General features: G+C 38.3%; 1 protein-coding gene and 1 pseudogene across 1 annotated transcript in view; one reads left to right on the forward strand and one right to left on the reverse strand.

Annotated features, from left to right (window-relative positions):
- Positions 1–22,626, forward strand: part of Prkn (parkin RBR E3 ubiquitin protein ligase) — a 912,456-nt gene that overhangs the window by 407,020 nt on the left and 482,810 nt on the right. The window lies entirely within an intron of this gene.
- On the reverse strand, positions 20,283–20,547 carry LOC150059451 (small nuclear ribonucleoprotein E pseudogene; annotated as a pseudogene).

Below are 22,626 nucleotides of genomic sequence, written 5' to 3' on the forward strand. Positions count from 1 at the left end.
ACTTAGTTTTCTTATTTAGTTAGCTATGTTTTTCCTGAAAAACTGAATAAATGCTTACATCATTTATCAGAATGAGAAAGACTAGAAGAATTGCAAGTAGGTAGGTATGTGTGTGTGTGTGTATGTGCGTGTGTGTGTGTTTGTGTGTGTTAGAAGATGGTGATTAAGTCTTACATTATGAATATTTAGTTTTCAGAAGCCCAATATATTTTCAGCTGGCTAATACATATGGTATAAATTAAGATACATCTCAAGTCATCACCATTTAGATGTTTTTGAAGTGATAGGCTTGTAAGATACTAAATAGTAATAATGGTTGAGTCAATCCATGTTTGGGACAGGTATCATTTGTGTGCATCTCAATCTCCTTTTGTGGAATTAATGCTTTACTTTGAGGCCCTGGTCATCTCCCATCAGTCCAGAATTTTCTCCTCACACTCTTGGTACATCCAAGATCAGGTGGGAAACTGGGATAGTCCTGTTCGCAGATTACTCCTGGATTGAGACTTTGAATAGAAGAGACAGCAGCATGGAATGGGTGGCAGATGTGGCCTCCACAGTGGCACTGGTGGAGATGCCAGTCTTCCTGCACAGTCTGTTCTTCAGTTTTCACCTAACAGTCTCTTGGCCTTCCCTCTCTCCTTCCTTCCCTCTTTTCCTTCTTCCCTTCCTTCCTTCCCTTCCTTCCTTCTTTTCTTCCTTCCTTCCTTCCTTCCTTCCTTCCTTCCTTCCTTCCTTCCTTCCTTCCTTCCTTCTTCTTCCTTCTTTTCTTTCTTCCTTTGCCAGTAGTGGGGCTTGAGCTCAGGACTTGTTGAACTTGCTCTGTTTTCCCAGTAAGTTGAGCTACATCTGACATTTTTCTGATTAATTGGAGATAAGAGTCCCCTGCATTTGTCTGTCAGGCCTGACACATACTCAGCCTCTGGAGGGGCATGAGGAACTACCAACTGGCACTAGTGCTTACATTTATGTTTACATATAGATTTTCCTTTCACAGTGCTCAGTTAATGACACCTATTAAAGTGTTTGAGTCGCAATGAAGCAATGTTATCACTCCTATTATATAAATGATTGGTACTATTTTCAGCAGCTAGTTGATAACCAGTGTATAAACATGTACACATCTCCTAGAAGAGAACCATTACTTTGGTTAGCCTCTAGGATGCAGGCAGAACCCAGGGTTTATATTCAGTTCAGCATGTGAGTGAAGGGAACCTGAGCGTGATCTAGGCACAGATTGTCATCGTATGTGACGGATTATAGGGGTTACTCAGGATGCTCCCATTAGCCCATCAGAATCAAGGATGTCTGAATCTGGACATTCCTCGATGCTATCCACTCTAGACCCTTGTTTTCTCTGCCCAGAAACTCTCTATGTTGGCTTATCATGTTGATTAAGCCGAAGCTGTGATCAGTCAGCCTTATCCTATGTTTCTCCAACACGAGCAACGGCATGTCACTGTTTCTGGGTCCCTGGGATCCAGTCCTCTTTGAGCACACAGTCCCAGGTTGTGGTGGAGAAGGAGAGACAAGGCATGTGAACGTGTCCACTCAAGGAGTTAAACAGTGTGGCTGCTCAGTCTTACTGGCATACATCCTAAGTGTGAATACTTTTCTCATCTCTTTTCTTTCTCAAACTGTGTTTTTAAATACATTTTGAAATTGTCTGATGTAAGCATTTGAATTTGTCCTGGGCCTTGCTATACCGTGAGCCCCTGGTCAGCTGTCTGGCATGGACTGGAGGGTACCATCACACAGATGGGCTTTCCCCAAGGCGGGTGACACAGCCAGCGAGGATTTCTGTTGCTTGCAACCATTACTCTAACTAATGCAGTCTCAAGCTAAAGAATAATTGAGTTGAAAATAAACTTCATGTAAAGTCTCTCTAGTCTCTTCAGTGGAGCTCCATGGGGTAGAGAAATATAATGGAAGAGGCCATAGATTGCCTGAGTTATCAAGCTCTCAGCACTGCTCCAGCTCCGTGGCAGTTGTTTCTTTATCGGAGACAGTTCTGAATATTAGACAAACGGTCTCCCTGGTCTAGCTTGCAGTGCCTGTGATTAGTATTTCTGAACTGGGAAGGACGCAATGACTTTCTGTTTGGAAGATTCATCTGTAAAACGCAGAGCGAATCAGGATGTGTTTTATATGAATGGGACTAGTTGTGTGTGAAATGAACAGGAACAAAGAACAAGGGAATGAATACCTGACTAGAACTGAAAAATAAGAAACATGCCTTGAACAAGGATATGGCATTGATTAGAGGTCTGGGGTGAAGCCAAAACTGATAGTGATCTGGATAAATGATGAGATCAAGCCTGCTAACCAGAGAAGCATGATATCTTTTAAATACTGTAGCTTTCCTGTGATTGGAAAATTGTGTTTTAAACCCACAATTAAAGCATATAGAAAGTAGAATTGCAGGGTTTGTGAATGGACTATCACATCTACTGGCTTAAAAATAAATTCCTATTTTTGTGTACATCTAGAGACAAAGACAAACACATACTTTTGAAAAGATTTACAATCCAACTGACTTTAATGACTTCAAATTCTAATTTTAAATTAATTTTGAATTTCATTAAAATAATTCTACTGGCCTGGGAGTGTGGCTAGAGTGCTTGTCTAGCATGCATAAAGACCAAGGCTTGATTCCTCAGTAACACATATATAGAAAAAAGCCAGAATTGGTGCTGTGGCTCAAGTGGTAGAGCTCTAGCCTTGAGAAAACCCAAGGACAGTGCTCATACCCTGAGCCCAAGCCCAGGACTGGCAAAAAATAATAATTCTACTAATTTTAGGTTAAACTTATTCTAGTTTTATGTGTTACTTGTTTTCTTTATGGTGATGAGAATGTAACCAAGTTACAGGAGATTTGCATCAGTAAATATGAAGGTACAGATTTCTCCATCTTTTATTTTACTTCATTATCAGAGTGATGTATGGTATTGAGTACATTACTTATTGAATATTGTTACCCATTCCCATGTTTTCCTCCCACTTTCTCTCCCTCCACCCTTCCCAAGTTGTAGAGTTCATTTCCAACATATTGTCTTGTGAGTATCGCTGTTACACTGGTTCACCTATGTCCTTTGCCTCATAATCTTGTGTGTCTCCTTTCTTTCCTTGTGGTGGTTGCTTTTACTGTCCCATGTGAAGTTATTTCTTTTCTTCTTTTTCTCCTTTTTTTCTCTTTTCATTTTTCCCCTCTTTATGGCTTATCCTCTATTGATGCTGTATCTAACTTTGGTACCTTGTGTATTCCAGACACTTATCCTTAAAGAAAATAATTACTCTGAATAGCTAGCCCATCACCTATCTCCAGTACATTTTAAGCCAGTAATTTCAGTGATTTATCTGTGAACTTCAAGCATCAGACATTTTTTAAAAGTGGTTGTAATTTATTTGCCAAATTGCATATTACATTTTATTTCTCACTGCCTTCTCTCCTATCATGCTCACATTAGATTACAGAGATTATGTATAGAGCAAGTACATACGGTGGTATATGAAACTGGACATATAAAAATCTATACTCACTTCTCATTTTCAAGTACCAAATGCAGCACACTCCATCTCACACATCGTTAGTGGTGGTGAGAGTAGCTAACACTTACTGAGCATTTATTCTGGGCAGGCACTCTACACATTTTATCTTATTTATTAGATACAGTAACTCATAAAGGAATATTTTATTTCTGTTTCACAGATGAGGCTGATAACTTGTGCGAAGTCACAGCTAGATTAGAGCCAGAACATGAACCCCGGCAGTGTACCCCTAGAGGACTCTGACCCCATTCCTTTTCTTTTTGATCAGTACAAGACAAGGACGAGGCAGAGGAAATTAGAACATCTCATCCACACATTACTGATAACAATAGAACAGTATTTGTAGGCCAGACTCTCCCTGAGGCCCTGTCAAAGCAATTTAGTCAGCTTATCTTTTTATTTAAAAAAATATTAAAAATTGCCTCAAAATAGCTGCCTCAAAATGTCAAGGACCAGCTGCTGCCCACTGACATCGAAAGTCACTACCAGTGAGGACTTGTTTAGTTTTGTGGAGTTGTCATTTTAAATCTTCAGTTATTAAAGATCAGTGAATCACCTGACACCATGGGTGGTAAAGTCAGTGGAGCTGGATCTTCTGCCTGGTAGTGTCATCCAGGGGTCAAGGGCATGGGGTGGGGCTAGTCAGTGATTGGGCACATGACAGGGAGGTTCTTGGTGCCAGAGCACAGGCAGGAAGAGGTGGCAGAGGTAATTCATGTAGCCCCTGGGAACTAGAGGACTCTGAGCCGTCCAGAGACCTCCCTGGAAGCAGGGTGCAGCAGTGTCACAGAGCTCCCGGTCTCAATAAAAACAGAAAGATGGAAAAGCAGAGAAGCAAGTGCGGACACTTAGAAAGTGGGGAGTGGGGTGAAGAAGCAAGGCTGGAGCCTTCCTGTCATATCTTAGCGTCCCCAGCCCTCCACCCATGGGCTCTCTGGGAAGCTTCATCCCAGAATGTTCTCAGTCTGCTTCCATCAGAGTGTTGGAAATGTTTCAGGATATTGGGGCGCCAGTAGGGATAAGGACACCCAACCCCAAAGGAACTCAGCAAGACAAATTCACTTCTGCAGCAGGGCGTGCTACTGATGAGAGGCCAAGGATGTAAATGCAGTGGAAGCCTGTCCAAGAATTATCCCTAATGCAGTGCTGCATCCCTCTGTGTGGGCAGAACACAGGTTCACAGTCTCACGAAACTGGCTTACGTTGAATAGGATCAAGAAGTTTAACTAACAGGGACTGGCGGTAACTCCTATAAAATCAACAGAGACCAAGCCTCATGGAAAGTAACAGGATGTACCAAATGACCCAGGATATGGCTCAATTAAAAGAGATTTTTGTTTGTCAGGATTTTACTTTGCCAGAAAAGATTTACATTCTTAAAACTGTTTGTGTGTGATTCATCTATCTCTACATCCTCATAAGGACTCTTTATTATTCTTATTTTTTTTTTTTGCTAGGCTTGAACTCAGGGCCTGAGCAGTGTCCTTTGGCTTTCACAAGGCTCTACCATTTGAGCCACAGCACTAGTTTCAGCTTTATTTCTATGTATATGGTACCAAGGAATTGAACCCGAATCTTTGTGAATGCTAGGCAATCACTCAACCACTAGGCCAATCTGCTGGCCCTCTTTCTAACTCTTTAGGTTAAGGCAGTCTTGCTAAATTGGCCAAGTCCTTGACTTTGTAAATAAAGAGACTCTGGCAATTAAATTTAAGGAAGAGACTTTCTCAAGCATCCATTCACTGGTGTGCACCCCACTTTAATATTCTATTTTGGTATTTCCACTTCTGAGTGTAGGCATGGATTAAGTTTCTAAAAAGACCCTGTACTTGGACAACATAGAGCACAAAGCACAGGAGACCAGGGATGCCAGAAGACCAGGGGACTGGGGGACTGGGGGATGGGGGGACAGGAGGACTGGGGGATTGGGGATTGGGGGGACTGGGGGATTGGGGGACTGGGGGGCTGGAGGATTGGGGGGACAGGGTGACGGGGGGATTGCAGGACTGGGGGATTGTGGGGATTGGGGGACTGGGGTACTGGGGGATTGGGTGGACTGGGGGTTGGGGGACTAGGGGACTGGGGATTGGGGGACTGGGGGATTGGAGGGTTGAGGGACTGGGGGACTGGGGCACTGGGGGATTGGAGGACTGGGGGACTGGGGGATTGGGAGGAAGCCACAACTGACCTCCATGTCATTATCTCCATTACTTCATTTAGTTCTCTCCACAGACAAAGGAAGGGAGAGGGGTGAGTACATTATGACACCTAAGGCAAAAGTGGGAAATAGAGGAGCAAGGAGAGAGTAAATAAATGTCATACTGCTACTAAGGGCCATGAATCAAACTATATCAATCTGTATTCTACTGTTTGGTCTTTGAACCCACCTGGCTACTTAGGATAAAATTACAGGACTCCACAAGGTGTTCTGCAGGCTGTACCTAGTAGGCATGCAAACCAGAGAAATACTTTTCATAACAAATGACGGTAATGAGCCCTGGGGACCCTTTGGATAGTAAACTCAGCCTGCTCTGCTCAGAGGCAGAGTTACACCTGAGACTTAAGGAATAAGACCCTGTATTTACAGATACCCTGTTGAAACATGTCAGGTGAGAAGTTCCCATCCTCTTATTGAATGTCAGACACTGTCATCAGTACTGTGTTGTGCAAAATTTTCATTTAGTCCTTTAACTAATACAGAAGGCACCGTTGTTTCCTCTGCATTAACAAGAAGAAATGGAAAACACAAGAGAGGCTATTCCAGGGCTACACTGGATGAAAAACAGTATGTCAAACCCTGTGGGCAGTCTGTAACCTCTCCACTTAAATCCTACTGTAAATTGTAGCCTCTAGTTAAGAATCACTAAACTAGACTCGTGTAGAAGTGAAGTTTTTTCCACTAGACCACTATCTCCCTGGACATCTTAGTCAGAGAATTGTAATGGGGTTGAGAAATCAGTTCGGTGTTTCTCCTGTTCTTCTCCCAGCTTCTTCACGCCCACAATGCTGTAAGGACATTAGAAACTCCAGCAGGACCCACACTTAAAATGTATCTTTGAATCCTCCCATGGCAAACACAAAAATCTATTGGAGTAGATGCTCTCTAATGTACTAATTGAATGGATGAATTAATAATTGCTTTTTTCCCAAGATACTCCCAATAAAAAGAGATATTATTGGCCAGCCCTACTAAACGTGTAGAATAAGAACCTTGTGATAAATTTGACTCACATGAAGCCCAGAGCAATCTTGAACTCCCGCTGTTCTAAAGTATCCTGCCGTGTGAGCAGAGCAGTTTGCTGCTTCATTCTGGTCCAGAAGGAAAAGCAGATGATAACACAGAAGTCGTGTACCTAAAATTGTTTCAAATGCCAATGATGACCCCATCCCAAACTGCTTCATAATACCCATGGAGGTAGAGGACAGCTCAACTTGTCACATGTTTCAGTGGTTCTTCTTCACAGTCACCCATGATCTGATATCTGAGGCAGATATAGTCTGCTACACTGTAAATGTTTTCTAAGGATGCTGAGGTTCTGCAGACCCAAAATTACCACTTCCAAATTGCTGTGGCTTGTGTTTCCTCTGTATTTTGTTTGTTGGTTTTGGTTTTGGTTTCTTTGGGGGGACAGCAGGTGACAGAGAGTGAAAACATTCAAACAAGAGTGAATGCTAGCATATCTGGAAGGCAGAAAGGAAAAGGAAGGAAAATGCAGTGCAAATGAACTTCTTGCTTGTTAATTAGCGCCTATGAGTAGATGCTTCTCTGCTGCAGCAGCCATGTTTACATGGGATCTGAAACATGGATGTGTGAATTGTTTTCACATTTTCACGATCTTCCTCTCCAAAGCAGATATAAATAAATTAGTAGTGGAAGAGGCAGGACACCAAATCTCCTATGCCGATCTTACAATTCGCTCCAGAGCGGGAGAATGGGAAACTGTGAAGGAAGGACAAGTGGAAGTCACCCTGTGACAGCTCCCTGGCCTGCAGGGCTCCCTCCACGTAGAAGAGGGCAGCTCCACAGCAATGGGAGCTGACCAGCTCCACTTAGAGATGAACCAGGCAGTCATGCAACAAAATCTCTTCCTTCTCCAGGCCATTCTGTTCATTAGCTGCCTTCATCCCCACTCATGTTCAGCTCTGCTCTAGAATCCGCCTGTTGGTCCCTCCTACATTACTGCTCTGGCAGCATCCTCCCATGTCCACTGCTGCAATAGTAATGGGGCCTAAAACCCTGTCACCTAATGATTCAGTGCAGAAGAGCAGAAGGATCATTCCTAAAATTTCCACAAACTTCCGCCTCTTAGGACACAAATGCAAAGGTAACAGGTGAATCATTGACTCTGATGGATCACGCTTTTAGACTAGTATCTACCAGAGACATTGGTGTGTACAGGAGATTTAAAGCAAAAATGGTAATCTAACTTCTATTCCAGGAAAGCACTGGGTATCTATAGCTAGTGAGGACTTGTTGATGCAGATGAATAGAAGAAAGTCAGTGAATGTGACCACATTTATAGCTTTACCTGAATATTTCAGAAGTCTTGTGTGTGTGTATTTACATAAGTAGGTGTTTTTCATCATTATATGCCTCTTGTTAAACACCTTAAAATATTTTGAAGTATCTATTTTAAAGTAATAGACCTCTCAAAAATGCCAGTGATCTGGGTTAGTGGATGAGATGAAATCTTATTTGTGATTTTTCTCATTCCGTATAAATTACTTATTTTTTATTGTCAGGATAATGTATAGAGGGGTTACAGTTACATTCATCAGGTAGTATGTACATTACTCCTCGAACATTGATACCCCTTCTCATGTTTTACAAATAAAATATTGACACCAAATGAGAACTCAGAATTCATGATCTTTTTATTCAGTATATAAAGAAATTGAGCCATAAAAATTTTAGTGACTAACTCAAACTCTTCAGCTTAAAAAAAAAGAAGAGAAAGAAAGGAAGAATTGTATAGGACACTGGGCTTATATTTCTGACTCTGAGGCTCATCTTCTTTCTGATTATTAATTTTAAATTTTATTCTATAAAAACTGGGCAAGGGGCCAGGAGTTTGGCCTAGTGGTTAAAGTGCTTGCCTAGCATGCATGAAGACCCAGGTTCGATTCCTCGGTACCACATACATAGAAAAAAGCCAGAAGTGGTGCTGAGGCTCAAGTGGTAGAGCTCTAGCCTTGAGAAAGTCCAAGGACAGTGCTCAGGCCCTGAGCTCAAGCGCAGGACTGGCAAAAAAAATAAAATAAAATAAAATAAAAATAAAAACTGGGCAAATGAGGTCTTGTATTTTGGATTATCATGTAACTCCAAAATATAATAATTTTTTTAAATCTACTTGAAATAGTTATTCATTTATCATCTTATAGACAGTGGGTAGGTTGGCAATCAGGACATCTTCGGGACAAAATCTCTATGAGAACTGAAGTAAAAATTTATGAAAATCTTTAGATATCAAAAATGACTTTTTATCAAACATATGATCAGCTAAAGTGGTTCATTAAACTCATCAGAAAAAATGTAATTAACAAATAAAACAGTGTTTTAGGTATTTAGAGAACCAAGGAGAGATAAATTACCCCTGTCTACCATCCCATTCTCTCTGTCCAGCTGCTGTTTCATCCTCAGTGGCATCTTCCAAAGTCAGGCACTCTTGGGAAAGGCAGGGGGACTCTTACTTTTCTTTCATACACGATTACCAGAGTCAAAACCCTCCAGGAAACAAGCTAAGAGCAACAGAATGTAATGAATAATAACAATGAGAATGTATTAGCAACCCCCACTGCACCCCACAAAAGGACATATGAGAAATTGTTTTTCCTGGGTTAGTCATGTTATCAAGGATCCCATCTTTCAAGTTACCCCTTATCTCATAAGAGGCCAGAAAGCCCAGAGTATAACTCAATTTTGATTGTACCTCCATCTTTTATAACCTTCTAAACCTTTTTATCACAGAATGGGACACAGAACTTAAGAGCTTGAGACAGTCCGACAAGGGTTTTCAAAACATAGGGAGACACATGTGAATACAGGGTATGAGCCAGCATTTTACTGGGTCTTGTTTTGCCCTTCCACATGTAACATGCCTGTGCCCGTGGCTGGTAGCCTCCAGTTCTCTCCTGCCCAGGCCAGCCATGTTCTCCAGCGTTCACCTTATTAAGAACAAAAACCACACACGACAGTTCCCTCTGCTAATTCTCAGTGCACCACCAGTGTCCGGAATATTGGGTTGTCCAGAATAATAATATAAACATGAGGAGAGAGGAAGAGATAGTGCTCATATTAGTTGCTAGTCTCTGGAACTCTGAATATCATCATTACTAACATATTTCTGCAATTTATTTTGTCTCCCAAATGTTATTTTGATCTCCTTTTATAAAACAGATTAGAATGATTAATGAAGTGTCTAAGTTATCTTGCACATGTCATCTTTTCACTGGGGTTTTCACAAGTTTTATCCATAATTAAAAAGTAACAGTAAAACTTTAAAGAAGCCAGCTTCAACTCCAAACTTAATTTTTTAAATTATTTTCATGGACAACTAGTCTAGGGGACGTAGGGAATACGCTATGTCAGATTTTGATGTGGATGTGTGTGTTCAACTTTTAAATGTTCCTAATCATTCTACAAACAAATATATATATATATATTATTTATATGATCAAGCATTATTACTTGCTACTAGGAAACAGTCGTTCATAGAGCTATTTTTCAAGTCAGCATATATGATTGCTCAGAGATGGGGAAGAAAAAAATTTGTCTTATAAGGATGTGCAATTTCTTCCATCACTTCCATTGAATATGCTGATTGATACCATAATTTGACTTCTACTTCTTGTAATAGCTCTTGAATTTCACTAATAACAAGAGCAGATCACCCCTAACACTTGAGCATTTTTCATCTTCAGAGACATCTTTTCATTTTTCTAGCACATGCCAAAAAGTATCATTTGAGTTAGCAAAAAAAAGAATTTTTCTTTAATGACCCTTCTACCTGAAATGAAAAAGTTATTAATATCCCTGTTTTAAATATATTCTGCATTGCACAGAAATATTCATAGCAAGATTATTTTTTAAAGTTAAATCAGTTAATGAGAAAAATCAATGAGAACAACTTTGAGAGTAACTCACTGTCAGCCATTGCTAGCCCCAGTATCTAGGTAGATCTTTCTTCATAAGTGTCCCATGGAACTGGTTCAGTTCCTGCCATCTCCTAAAATCCAGGCCTTCCCCCTACTTCCCGTTGCTTTGCAAAGGGCGTCACCTTCTTGTGCCAGATGTGCTTGTTTTGACAAAAAAAAAAAGACCTAAGATTCTGATTGTTTTGTGGAAATTAAATTTTTTCATCTACTTTTTTACAATCACATATCTGATGTTTCTTCAATTATAGTTCCTTTATGGTAATTAAGTCCATATTTTGCTCATTTTTAGCTGTTTGCAAGAGGAGATATATTTCACTCCAGAATCTTTCACCTGTTATATAAAGTATCTATGTTTTATTAGATGTATGATTTGTGATTGTTTTCATACAGTTTGTAAATTGATCATTGTCCTAATATTGTATTTTTATCAGAGCTTATAAATTTTGATTTGTTATTTTTTATTGTATTCGGTTCCCTAACCTGTGAAAACAGAAGCTTGTCCATTCCAACTCATGAAATAATATCTTATGTCTATTTCTAGAAGGTTCACAGTGGGTTTGGAATCTAGCTTATACTTATTTTGTGGTAGTTTCAGGATTGGATGTCACCATGCACATATGTATCCCATTCACTTTGGATGGCTTCGGTCTCATCATGGACATATGACAACAAGAGCATAGGTGTGTTTCTAGGCTCTGCATTGAAAATAACATACACATAAAATGATATACATAGACAAAATGGACATATAGTAATGGTACTTAACCAGTTTTGTTTGGGCCTGGTATATTTAGTAGATTTGAGGGCCTTTGACCTGAAGAATTGAAATTCCCACAATAGGTCTTTATTGCATTGGAAATACTTGGTTTCTAGTATTATCCCACATTGAAGAATTAGAATCACCATTTTTTTAATGAGAAGTAACTCCTCAAAGTGGGGTCATCGATTTGGTACAAATTTTAGGTAGCAGATAGACCTGTAGCATTGTTCTACAATTACTCAAAAGCTTTTCTGCTATACTTCACTTAATCAATATTTGTATAGAATACAGGTTTTTACATATACAGTATAAGTTTTGTATTTCCATGCAAATACTTTTTTGGTTTCCAAAGTGCAAAATGGTGGTTAGTGTACAAATTTCTTTTTCTCCATAGGAAAATCATAGAGCAAAAATGTTATTAAGGCATATCTATGAACAACATTTGCCATCCAACACCAGCCATCCAAAGCCTTTCTTTTAAATAAACACTAATTAGTAGATTCCTTTCAACCATTGTAAAATAACAAGTGTTACATTTCTACGTGATTTGACCTAGCCTTTAAACAGGCTTCAGGCTTCAGTGCCTCACGTCACCTATCTCTACTCAGGTTTTCCTTTTCAACCTCATTTAACTGACTCAACAGTAAATGCTCTTTCCCTTTCCTTGCCCTTGTTGTCCTCTCGTCCACAGGCATACATTCTTACGTATTAGTCATTCTCAGGGCAGGGCTGTTCTTCCAGGGTAATGAAGTTGCTTCAAGAATAGGGTAAACCCTGCAGTTGCAGAGCAATGCAAATAAAGCTTTATTCTTGTTAGTGAGTGTGAGAGAAGATGAGCTGGGCTCTGTGAGGGGTGGGAGATCACTGCAGAAATGGGAGTAAATAGCCTCTTCAACAAGTGGTGCTGGCAGAACTGGTTAAGCACATGAAGAAAACTAAGGTTGGATCCTTCTTTGTCACCCTGTACTAGAATTAACTCCAAATGGATCAAAGACCTGGAGGTAAAAGCTGACACTCTGAAAACTTTACAAGAAGGAATAGGAGATACACTAGACCTCCTTGGCACAGGTCGAAACTTTCTTAATAAGGACCAAGAATCACAACAAATCAGAAAAAGCCTGGATAAGTGGGACTGCATTAAACTGCAGAGCTTTTGTATGGCAAAGGACATAGCTAGTAAACTAATTAGGAAGCCTACAGAGTGGGAGAAGATCTTCCACAACCATACAACAGACAAAGGCCTCATATCTAAAATATATCAACAACTCAAAAAATTGAATCAATCCAAAACTAATCTCCAAAGTAACAACCATCCCATTAAAAGATGGGCTAAAGACTTAAAGAGAGTCTTCTCTGAAGAAGAAACAAAAATGGCCTATAGACACATGAAGAAATGCTTAACATCTCTGGTCATAAAAGAAATGCAAATCAAAACAACTCTTAAGATTCCACCTTACTCCAGTTAAAATGGCCAGGATCAAGAAAACTAATAACAACAGATGCTGGTAGGGATGTGGCCAGGAGGGATCACTACTACACTGTTGGTGGGAGTGCAAACTCATTCAACCACTATGGAAAGCAGTATGGCAGTTCCTCAAAAGACTAAACATAGAGCTCCCCTATGACCCAGCAATTCCACTACTTGGCATTTACCCAATCATCCAGAAACAAAGACATACTAAATCCACCAGCACAACAATGTTCATTGCAGCACTATTTACCATAGCAAAGATATGGAACCAACCTAGATGTCCCTCAGTTGATGAGTGGATCAACAAGATGTGGTATTTGTACACAATGGAATTCTATGCTGCTGTCAGAAAGAATGACATTGCCCCATTTGTTAGGAAATGGAAAGACTTAGAAAAGATCATATTAAGTGAAGTAAGCCAGACTCAAAGGAACTTAGGCTCAATGGTTTCCCTCATTTGTCATAATCAGTAGAAACCTTGGGCTCTCCTAGCAGAGATTTGCAGTAGAGCAAAACCTTGATACAAAAGGCCATATAGTAGGACGCTAAATGAAAGGACCTCCAGGATATAGAAACATAAGCCATATAATGAATGATTGTTGTTCTTAAGGTACTGTGTTATTTATCTCTCATCTCTTTTGCTGTCCCTTGGTTATCTCATATTGTTACAGTATCTCACTTCATTACCTGATATATCGGATATATTTGTATTTGGTTATTTGAAATTGGATAGGGAACAGGGGAAAACAAGATGAGGGGTGGGGGTGAGGGGGAGGGAAATGGGGACCAAGACATGTGAAAGGGTATCATTGTATGGGTATTAATGCACCATCTATCTGGCAAATATCATGTAACCCTTCTATTAATTACAATAAAAATATATGAAAATAAACTAAAAAAGAAAAAGAAATGGGAGTAAATGTGCCCAGCATGCCTTGCATTTATTTACAGGCTCCCTGCCAGCCGTGTTGGCCTGAACTTTGCTTTACAGGGCATCACACTGCTTTATGTGGCCACTCAGCACTGGGAGATGTGTTGTCATCTTTCCTCGATAATTGTTCTGATTAAACCTATTTTTTAAAAGAATAATCCGGCTGTTCCCATGCAGTCAGTGAGATAGTTCATGCTTTTCACCAGTCATCTGTGAAATAATTGCCTGCTTTACTCACTTTCTTTTCTTGTCCAGATAGTAACCATAGCAAATGTAATTTCTTTTGCTCCTTATATACTCCTAGTATATATGGTTTCCAAGAAAGTCATTTTGGCAAAAATGAAGCAATTTACTTAAGATCTATAACTATGGTATACATGTTACAGGGCTTTGTAGCAGGCTATTATACTTTACATTAGGTTACTAAGGAATAGTAGCAAAGAACATTATTTGTGCACATATTTGCCACATTCCTTACTTAAAACAGATGTAACTCAACAGGTATGAAATAGTCACCAAACTACCTAGGTCTCCTATGGTATACATAGAGATTTTAGAGACATTGGTCTAACCTAGAAAGTATTAACTTTTTTTGGTCATGCTTTAGTTATTCTAAGGAAACATAACTTACTTAAGGTCACAAAGATTTCTCCAAGGTTTTGTAAACAGTGTGTAATTTCAGACTTTATATTTTAATTGAGATTTCTAAATTATAACATTCAAACTAAATAACAATGTAATTTGGTTTGAATCTGTCTTCTCATTTTCTATTTCTGTTTCTTATTCTGTTCTTCTTACCTCATTTATTTATTTTTATCTGCCTTATATTGCCATTCTGATTTACTTCCTATTGTTTTGTCTTTCGAAATGCTTTACTTACATCCTTAAACCTATGCGTTTTAGTAAAGACTTATCACAAGTTAGTCTCAGGAGATACCATCCTTCATGGGTAAAAGTATAATTCTGTTTCTGTTCTTTTAGCCGTTGTGACAGTTTTTTCATCTATTTTCCTTTTAATGTTTGGCATGTTCCACAACAGAATATTAATCTGCTTTAAACAGTCCGTTACCTGTTTAAGAAGGTGACAAATATTTACATTTACTCTCATTATCAATTCCTATGTTTTTAGTTTCCTTGTGCATATTCAGATTGCCATCTCAGCAAGTTCTCTGCGTTAAAGACTTTCTGGCAGTGTAGATATGCCAATGATAAATTCTTTCCACTTTACTATGTCTGAAGGGACTATCTCATATTTTAAGGGTATTTTGCTGGGTTAAAACATTATAAATTGTAAGTATTCCTTCAATATGTTTAAAGATACTGCCCTAAATCCTTCAATGTGATAAGAAATCTGATATCATACTTACCTTGTTCTTCTGAATGTAAAAATTTCTTTGTATCACTCTTTTTTGACCCTATCACTAATTTTATTATTATGATCTTTTGTACAGATCCTTTTAATAGATTCTTGGAGTTCATTGGAATGGTTAGTCTTTGTAGTTTTTCTAAATTCTGAGGAAATGCTCTATGCTTTCAAAAATATATATATGCATACATTGACATATACACATTTTCGTCTTTATATTTTCTTCTCCTTTGGAGACTCCATGTATGTATCTATTTGGCTGCTTGGTGTTGTGGTTTTTGATGTCATGTTCATTGCCCTCCCTTCCTTGCCCCAGCAGCTTTTTTTTTCATTTTTTTTGGGTTGTTTCTCTTTGTAAATCTTTCAAAATTATTATTCATTTACACGGTAATATCTAGTATGTTGTAGTCTCAATCTACAATCTCACATATTATATGTTATTAAAGTTAAGTTTAGATCACTGAAATGTGTATATTTGTATGTAAATATCTGTCTATCTGTCATCTATCTATCCTATCTATCTATCTATCCTATCTATCTATCTATCTATCTGTCTGTCTGTCTGTCTGTCTGTCTGTCTATCTATCTCTTCCTTGCATTTGCTTACATGGCTCTTGACCATACAGAAGGCCAAATAATAACTATTATAATACCATTCTCTACTTAATTCTATCATCAGGATCATTACTAGCTTTATTTCATTGGATGGATTTTTTTCTCCTTATCCTGATTTGTATTTTCTGTTACTTTGCTTTTCTTGTAGATTTTATAGAGTTCTAAAAACTATGAATTTTACTGTAAAAATGATGTGTACTTATGTAATCTTACAAGTATTCTTGACCTGGAAGTGGTTGTTTCATGGAAATAATTTTGATTTTCCTTGTCTAGTTTTGTTAGGTAAAACTGGAGCAATGATTCGTATGAGAGTAATTTTTTTAACATTATGGACTTCTCTTAGTACTGTGACTTATCTTCCATGAAATATTAGAATTTCTGCTCTGGCAGTTACAAGAATTATCGGCAGGCTCTGGATAATGGCTAAAAGTGCCTAATAAGATAATATAAGCAGAAATGTGCCCTGTTTCATAAGAAACATTAACACTTATTTTAGAAAAAAATGTTCAATTACGAATGTCTATGTAAAACTCAAGCCTATTAAATAAGTGTATTTATCATGAAATTTGAGAAGATGGAGACACACATGCAGGACAGAGTCATGAAAGTAGCTAAACTCATGTTTGTAACAAGAGCCTGATACAGATGCGTTCAAGCTACATATACGGGAAACCAGGAGGAGGTTAATTCCACTATGAGTAGCTCTGAAGACTGATGTAGAGATTGCCCTGATCAGTAGCAGAAAGCTAAGGATCTTCACAGACTTGAAGAAATGTGAATGCTGTGACAGCTTGGGCACAACAGCGGCCCCCGTCTGTCTTACAAAGAGAAAGAACTATTAGAAAACTATAGCAGTATCATGTCACAAGGACAGGAATGGGTGAGGTCTTTGTTGTTTTTTTGTTTGTTTGTAAGAGGATAAGGATAAATTGGTAGAAGGAAGCAGAAAAGGAATGATCAGATAGATATGGGCCAAGAAAATCCTATCAGAAAAGAACAATGTATACTGAAGTTGAATTCTGTGAAGGATCTTTGGGAGAAGAAAAGCCTAGAGGTATAATTTTAAAAAATCCCTGCCATATTCACATGACTAAAAATGTTTGTGGATTATAAAATAGTTGTACCATATGGAAGTCCTATTGCCACTTGAAGAATATACGCTAACCATAATTGGGAGCAGAATTTAATATCCACTGGTAATTAATACTCATGAGGGGTATTGACTTGAGGAGGTTTCAAATATTATCCACTCACATGGTCTTGTTAGCTTTATAAATTGTTTTCAGAACACTTCTCATCCCGAAGTTTCTTGAGTATTGTTGACTTTTCACTATACAGCAAGGATAGTGCTGCAAAGGAAAAGCATTAAGTTTAGGTCATTATGGTGAGTTAGATCAATTTTAGAGCAGAGAACAAATATTCTGTGCCTTTTCTGCTTTTATGCAATCACACAGGCTTTGCCAGTGGAAAGTTTTGACCATTACATCATACAAGATGAATATCCCATTTAAATGAGGAAAAGAAAGGTAGCCAGCATATTTTCAATATTCAGAGCCACTATGCTGGAAATAGACTCAGCACACAGTATTTCCCAGAGAGAGGGTAAGGACCAGACATGAGACTAAAACTAAATGTATTATTTCAAGCTATATGTTAGATCACTTCTATCATCTGGATAGGAAACCTTCCTAATGCTATTTGTTTTTAAAATTTTAGTTATTAAGAAAGACTTTGTATGACATTATCTTGATTTAATCAGTTAAATAGAGAACATTAGAAAAAAATGATTGCACTCTGACAGTTACATTCTGCTCTATAAGTTTCCTTCTAGTGAATCATTAAAATCAACGGACTCATGAAAGTCTCAAAAATGATGCCTTAGAAGAGGTTAATATTAAATTAGCTTAACACTGAGATAGTAAGAAACTGAAACAAATTATTAGTAAAATAATATTTAGTAAATAACTTGAAATCAAGAACTGAAATAAAATTCCCCCCAAAGAGCACTTATTCTGTGAAACAAAAGTCCCAACATTCTGTCTTACATATATGTGAGAGAGACATTTCAGAAGGGAAAGAAAAAAAAGGATATTGTTATTTTTATTAAAATGAAGAAAAGCTATAAAGAAACACAAAAGTATTGATAATCTTTGGGACTATAAGATGACAAAATAATCAAATGTATTGCTTTATTTTGTTTGCAATCATAGATAATTCTAGTGCCTAAATAGATATTTACCTATTACATTTCATATTTTTTTGCCAGTCCTGGGCTTGAATTCAGGGCCTGGGCACTGTCCTTGGACTTTCTCAAGGCTAGAGCTCTACCACTTGAGCCTCAGCACCACTTCCAGCTTTTTTTCTATGTATGTGGTACCAAGGAATTGAACCTGGGTCTTTGTGCATGCTAAGCAAGCACTCTACCACTAGGCCAAACTCCCAGCCCTCATTTAATATCTTTTTGAGTCATCAAAATTAACAATAGTGAAAAGACAGATGCAGGAAAAAGCAAGCTGACAAAGATACCAGATGTTGCATTATGGTCTTTTTCCAGCACTCTTCAACCTACTGCATTCCTAGGCCTCAGCATACTCAATGTTTTATGAATCTACCAATTTTTTTCCGAATTTTTTGCTATGTGTGTACCTCACAAATAGTCCCCTGAGGAACCAAGAGCAGACATTTTTGGGGCTAAATTAAAATTAATTTTCCATGTGTTAGGCACCTGTTAAGCATTTTCTTTTTATATGACTCAGACTAAGTTTAGTTGATGGCTTGATGCAGCCCTGTTCTGTGGATAGAGTTAGGCGAATCCATTACCAGCACACGGAGGAGGTGACTGTATCTTACCAGTATGTACTCTGGCCAGTGTCCTCTGAGATGGAGAAAAATACTGGATCCTCAGTCTTTTCGGAAGGGAGACATGGTCAAAGTACTTCGACTGTGCTCTTGGACATGTGTTTCATCTTTGCATCTTTAAACATATTGTAATTCAGGCATTGAAAATAACAGTTTAGTATTGTGTAATCTACTGTGTCTTGAACATGGCTGACTATGAAGGAACTGATTCTCAATGAAACATACACTGAGATAAGATAAATCAGTATATTTTAAACTTCTCTGGCCTTTTGCCAAGAAATAGATTTCTCCATGATGGTCCAGCATGCATACGTATATAAAGTGAAATGAAGATTTTCACAATTTGCTCCTTCTATGTGCAATACAATCCATTATTTGCCAGTTTCTGTTTTTTAATATTTCAGTTTTTAAATGTTCATGACTTTATAATTCACTGATGAATTCCAGCATATAACTTGGAACTGGCAAGGGTCAGTATTATGAGCTTGATCTGTGAGTTCTCGCCACCACCCAGCTGTGTTTTGGGGACTTACATGCCTCCCACTCCTGGCAGATATCGTGGCTCCAATTCTCCCAAAAGGAACATTGCTGACAAGCCATATGCATTGTGGAAGATCTACAAACTCTTGTTCCGGGTCCTTTGGTTATGAAATCAGCTTTCCAATAGGCTCAGTGCCCTTGATTAAGAAGATGGAACTGATACATGTTAGAAAGAGAGGAGGTCAATTAAGTGCTAAATTGTGATGTGCTGAGTGGATCTACAGGGAGGTTGTAGGCTTGTCACAAAGGGCATCCTGGGAAAGATGGCAGGGTCTAGAAGGATAAAGTAAGATCTCAGAAAAATAGAGTAAGCAGCCACATGTTGTGAAAGATCGGCAAACTGTGGAATAATCACAATCAGAACTTTCTTAAACAATTATAAGCTTCTCCTTAGGCACTTGTTTTGTTTTTTAGTTTTATTGTCAAGGTGATGTACAGGGAGGTTACAGGTATGTGTAAGGTAATAGGTACATGTCTCGACAAACACTGTTACCCCCTTACTCATTTTTCTCCCACTTCCCCACCCTGCAATGTTGTAGAGTTCATTTCCAACGTGCCATCTTGTGAGCATCACTGTTGCATTGGTCTTTCCATTTTGTTGTCCTCCTTCTCTCCTTCAAATCGGATAAATGTATATACAAGACACAGTCTAACAAAATCAAATACAGTGACAGCAGGGAATAAACCAGAGGAAAAATAAAAATGAACAGAAGAAGAAATAATGACACAGTACATTAAAAATAAAATATAATAGCCAGGTGCGATGGCTCACACCTGAAATCCTAGTTACTCAGAAGGCTGAGATACTGAGACTCTTTTTAAAAAAAATAAATAAAAAACAATCCCAAGGCATTCATTGTCACCTGATGATAACTCAAGGTCATCAGAATTGTGCACACTACATCTTAACAACAGGGCTCATTATACAATATGAACAGGTGTTTTCTTAGATTCCCAGCAAAGAACACTTTTAAAAAAAAACAGCAAAAAACAACGGTATAAGATTCTTAATAACTTCTCACTTCACTGGTCATTTCTAGTTGGAGACACCTTGTAGTAGAGTAATATTTTCTCCTTTTAGCATGATCTGACCCAGTTGTTTCCTTGACTTTGTTTTAGAATGAATTTCTTCGGTATCATCTAACACAGAGTTCATGTATTCATCAAAACCAATGATGCATCCTTCTACCTGCATATTCACTCCCTCCTAGAGCCATACCTGAATCCCAGATCTATTTTGTAAATATCTGAAGATAAGGTTGATGAGCTATCATCTCCTTCTGCACCTTTTGGCCCTGGCCATGGTATCCATGGTGAAATCTTTGACATGAGACTTGTATCTCCAATTAACTTCTAGAAAATGGAAAGTGGGGCTTGGCTCAAGGGTAGGGAGGTAGCCTTGAGCTATAGAACTCAGGGACAACCCCCAGGCCCTGGGGTAGGGTGGTAGCCTTGAGCTGAAGAGCTCGCGGGTAGCACCCAGGTCGAGTTCAAGTCCCATGACCCATAAAAAATAAAAAATATAAATAAATAAATAAAATACAATAGAATAAAAGTTATATGTCACTCTGCACCAGAATCAACTCCAGAATCAACCTGGAGATAAAAGACCTACATGTAAGAGCATTTACCCTGAACTATTCCAGGAATGGATAGGAAATAAGCTGGGGCTTCTTGGCACAGGTCAACACTTCCTAAATACAGATCCATTCATCAAACTGTAGAGCTGCTACATGGCCAAGGACATAGCTAGTAAGATAAATAGAAATCCCACAGATTGGGAGAAGATCTTCACTAGCCATACAACAGACAAGGACCTTGTATAAAAAATATATCTAGAACTCAAAAAAAATCAAACCACCCAATAACAAATCCTCAAAGAAACAATCGCCCCATTAATAAGTGAGCTAAAAAATTAAAGTGACACTTCTCTGGAAAAAAATTAAAATGACCAAGAAACACATGAAGAAATGGTCAATGACTCTGGCCAAAAAGGAAATGCAAATTAAAACTGCACTGAGATTCCACATCTCCCCATTTGGAAAGGACATTATCAAGAAAACAAACAATAACAGATGCTAGCAGGGATGTGGCTAAAAGGGAACACTACTACACTGTTGGTGGGAATGTAAACTGGTCCAGTTCTGAAATCTAAGTCACTAATAATTGAGGTGATACAAAGTGACCCTTGTCCTAGAAGCTTGTCAGGGACCCTTATGGCACAAAATTCTTTAGTTATAATAGCTCTCTCATCTATTAATTTAAGATATACAAAGCCTCATCATTATCTGGGTTTCTGATATAATAATATTCCTCAGAGGAACTTTTAATTTGTATTTTAATAAGACAATCAATATAAATTAATTATAGTATAGCCTTTAGTATAGACAGAGTTTATGATGTCTCATATAATTTTCATCTCAGAGAAATAAATTCTTACATGATGTGGATCCAAATTAAACAAATTACTTTATGCCATTTCGGGATATTTCTATTTTTATGACTTTTTCACACACTTTCTTTTTCTTAAAGAGGGACTAGCAAGTCACGAATCAGTTGTGTGCATTGGTTTTGCTCCACAGTGAAAACTTTTTGAAGCTTGTGTATTTGCTAAAAGAAAATTTCCTTGCAATTCTGAAAATAGTTTCAAGCATTAAAATATGACATATGATCCCTTTAACCCAGTGTTCTCATAGCTGCTATTGTCTCATGAAAGACTTTGTAGAATAGATAAAATGGAAAAGATCACTTTCCAAACAAACCTTGTAACTTAAACCAGAAGCTATTTTGGGGACGAGCCTAGGAGATGAAGAATTGAGAAGCTGCAAATATGTATAGACTGGCATCTGTTTAAATCATATGTTTTGAGAGTTTGACTGAGCATGAAATTTCATTTTATAAGAAGGTGCCCTTGGGAGCAGGAAAAGGAATGGCCAGTACACCTGTTTATCTGATGACAGCCACATTTGGAGAAAATCTCTGCCAATCAGGTTGTCCCCAGGGCAGCCAGAAAGCCTGCTGAGGGTCCAGAACTGGAGCCTGGTCAGGGGGGCTTCTGATCATGTGTGGAGTCCTCCCCAGTTCTCATGCTGCTCTCTCTCTTTCTCTCTAACAACTTGAGCATCAGACCCTGCTTTTTACTGTTTCACATAGATCTTCACTAGGGGTTTTCCCAGCTTTGCCGACTTCTTCCTTTACTTTTATTAGAAACTCGATTGGGCTATATAGCCCACAGTCTCGAGTGGCATTTCAGTACTTTTAATGGTATTCAGCAACCATGAATTGAGGTTCAGTAATTGCTCAGCTAGTTCCATATGATAGGGAAAATAAACAAGATGAGACAGTTTCCTTAAAGTAGATGAATATTTCCTAACTTCCAG

The sequence above is a fragment of the Megascapheus bottae genome, chromosome 8 (genome assembly GCF_031878675.1).
Source record: "Megascapheus bottae isolate mThoBot1 chromosome 8, mThoBot2.hap1, whole genome shotgun sequence".
Lineage (NCBI taxonomy): Eukaryota > Metazoa > Chordata > Mammalia > Rodentia > Geomyidae > Megascapheus > Megascapheus bottae.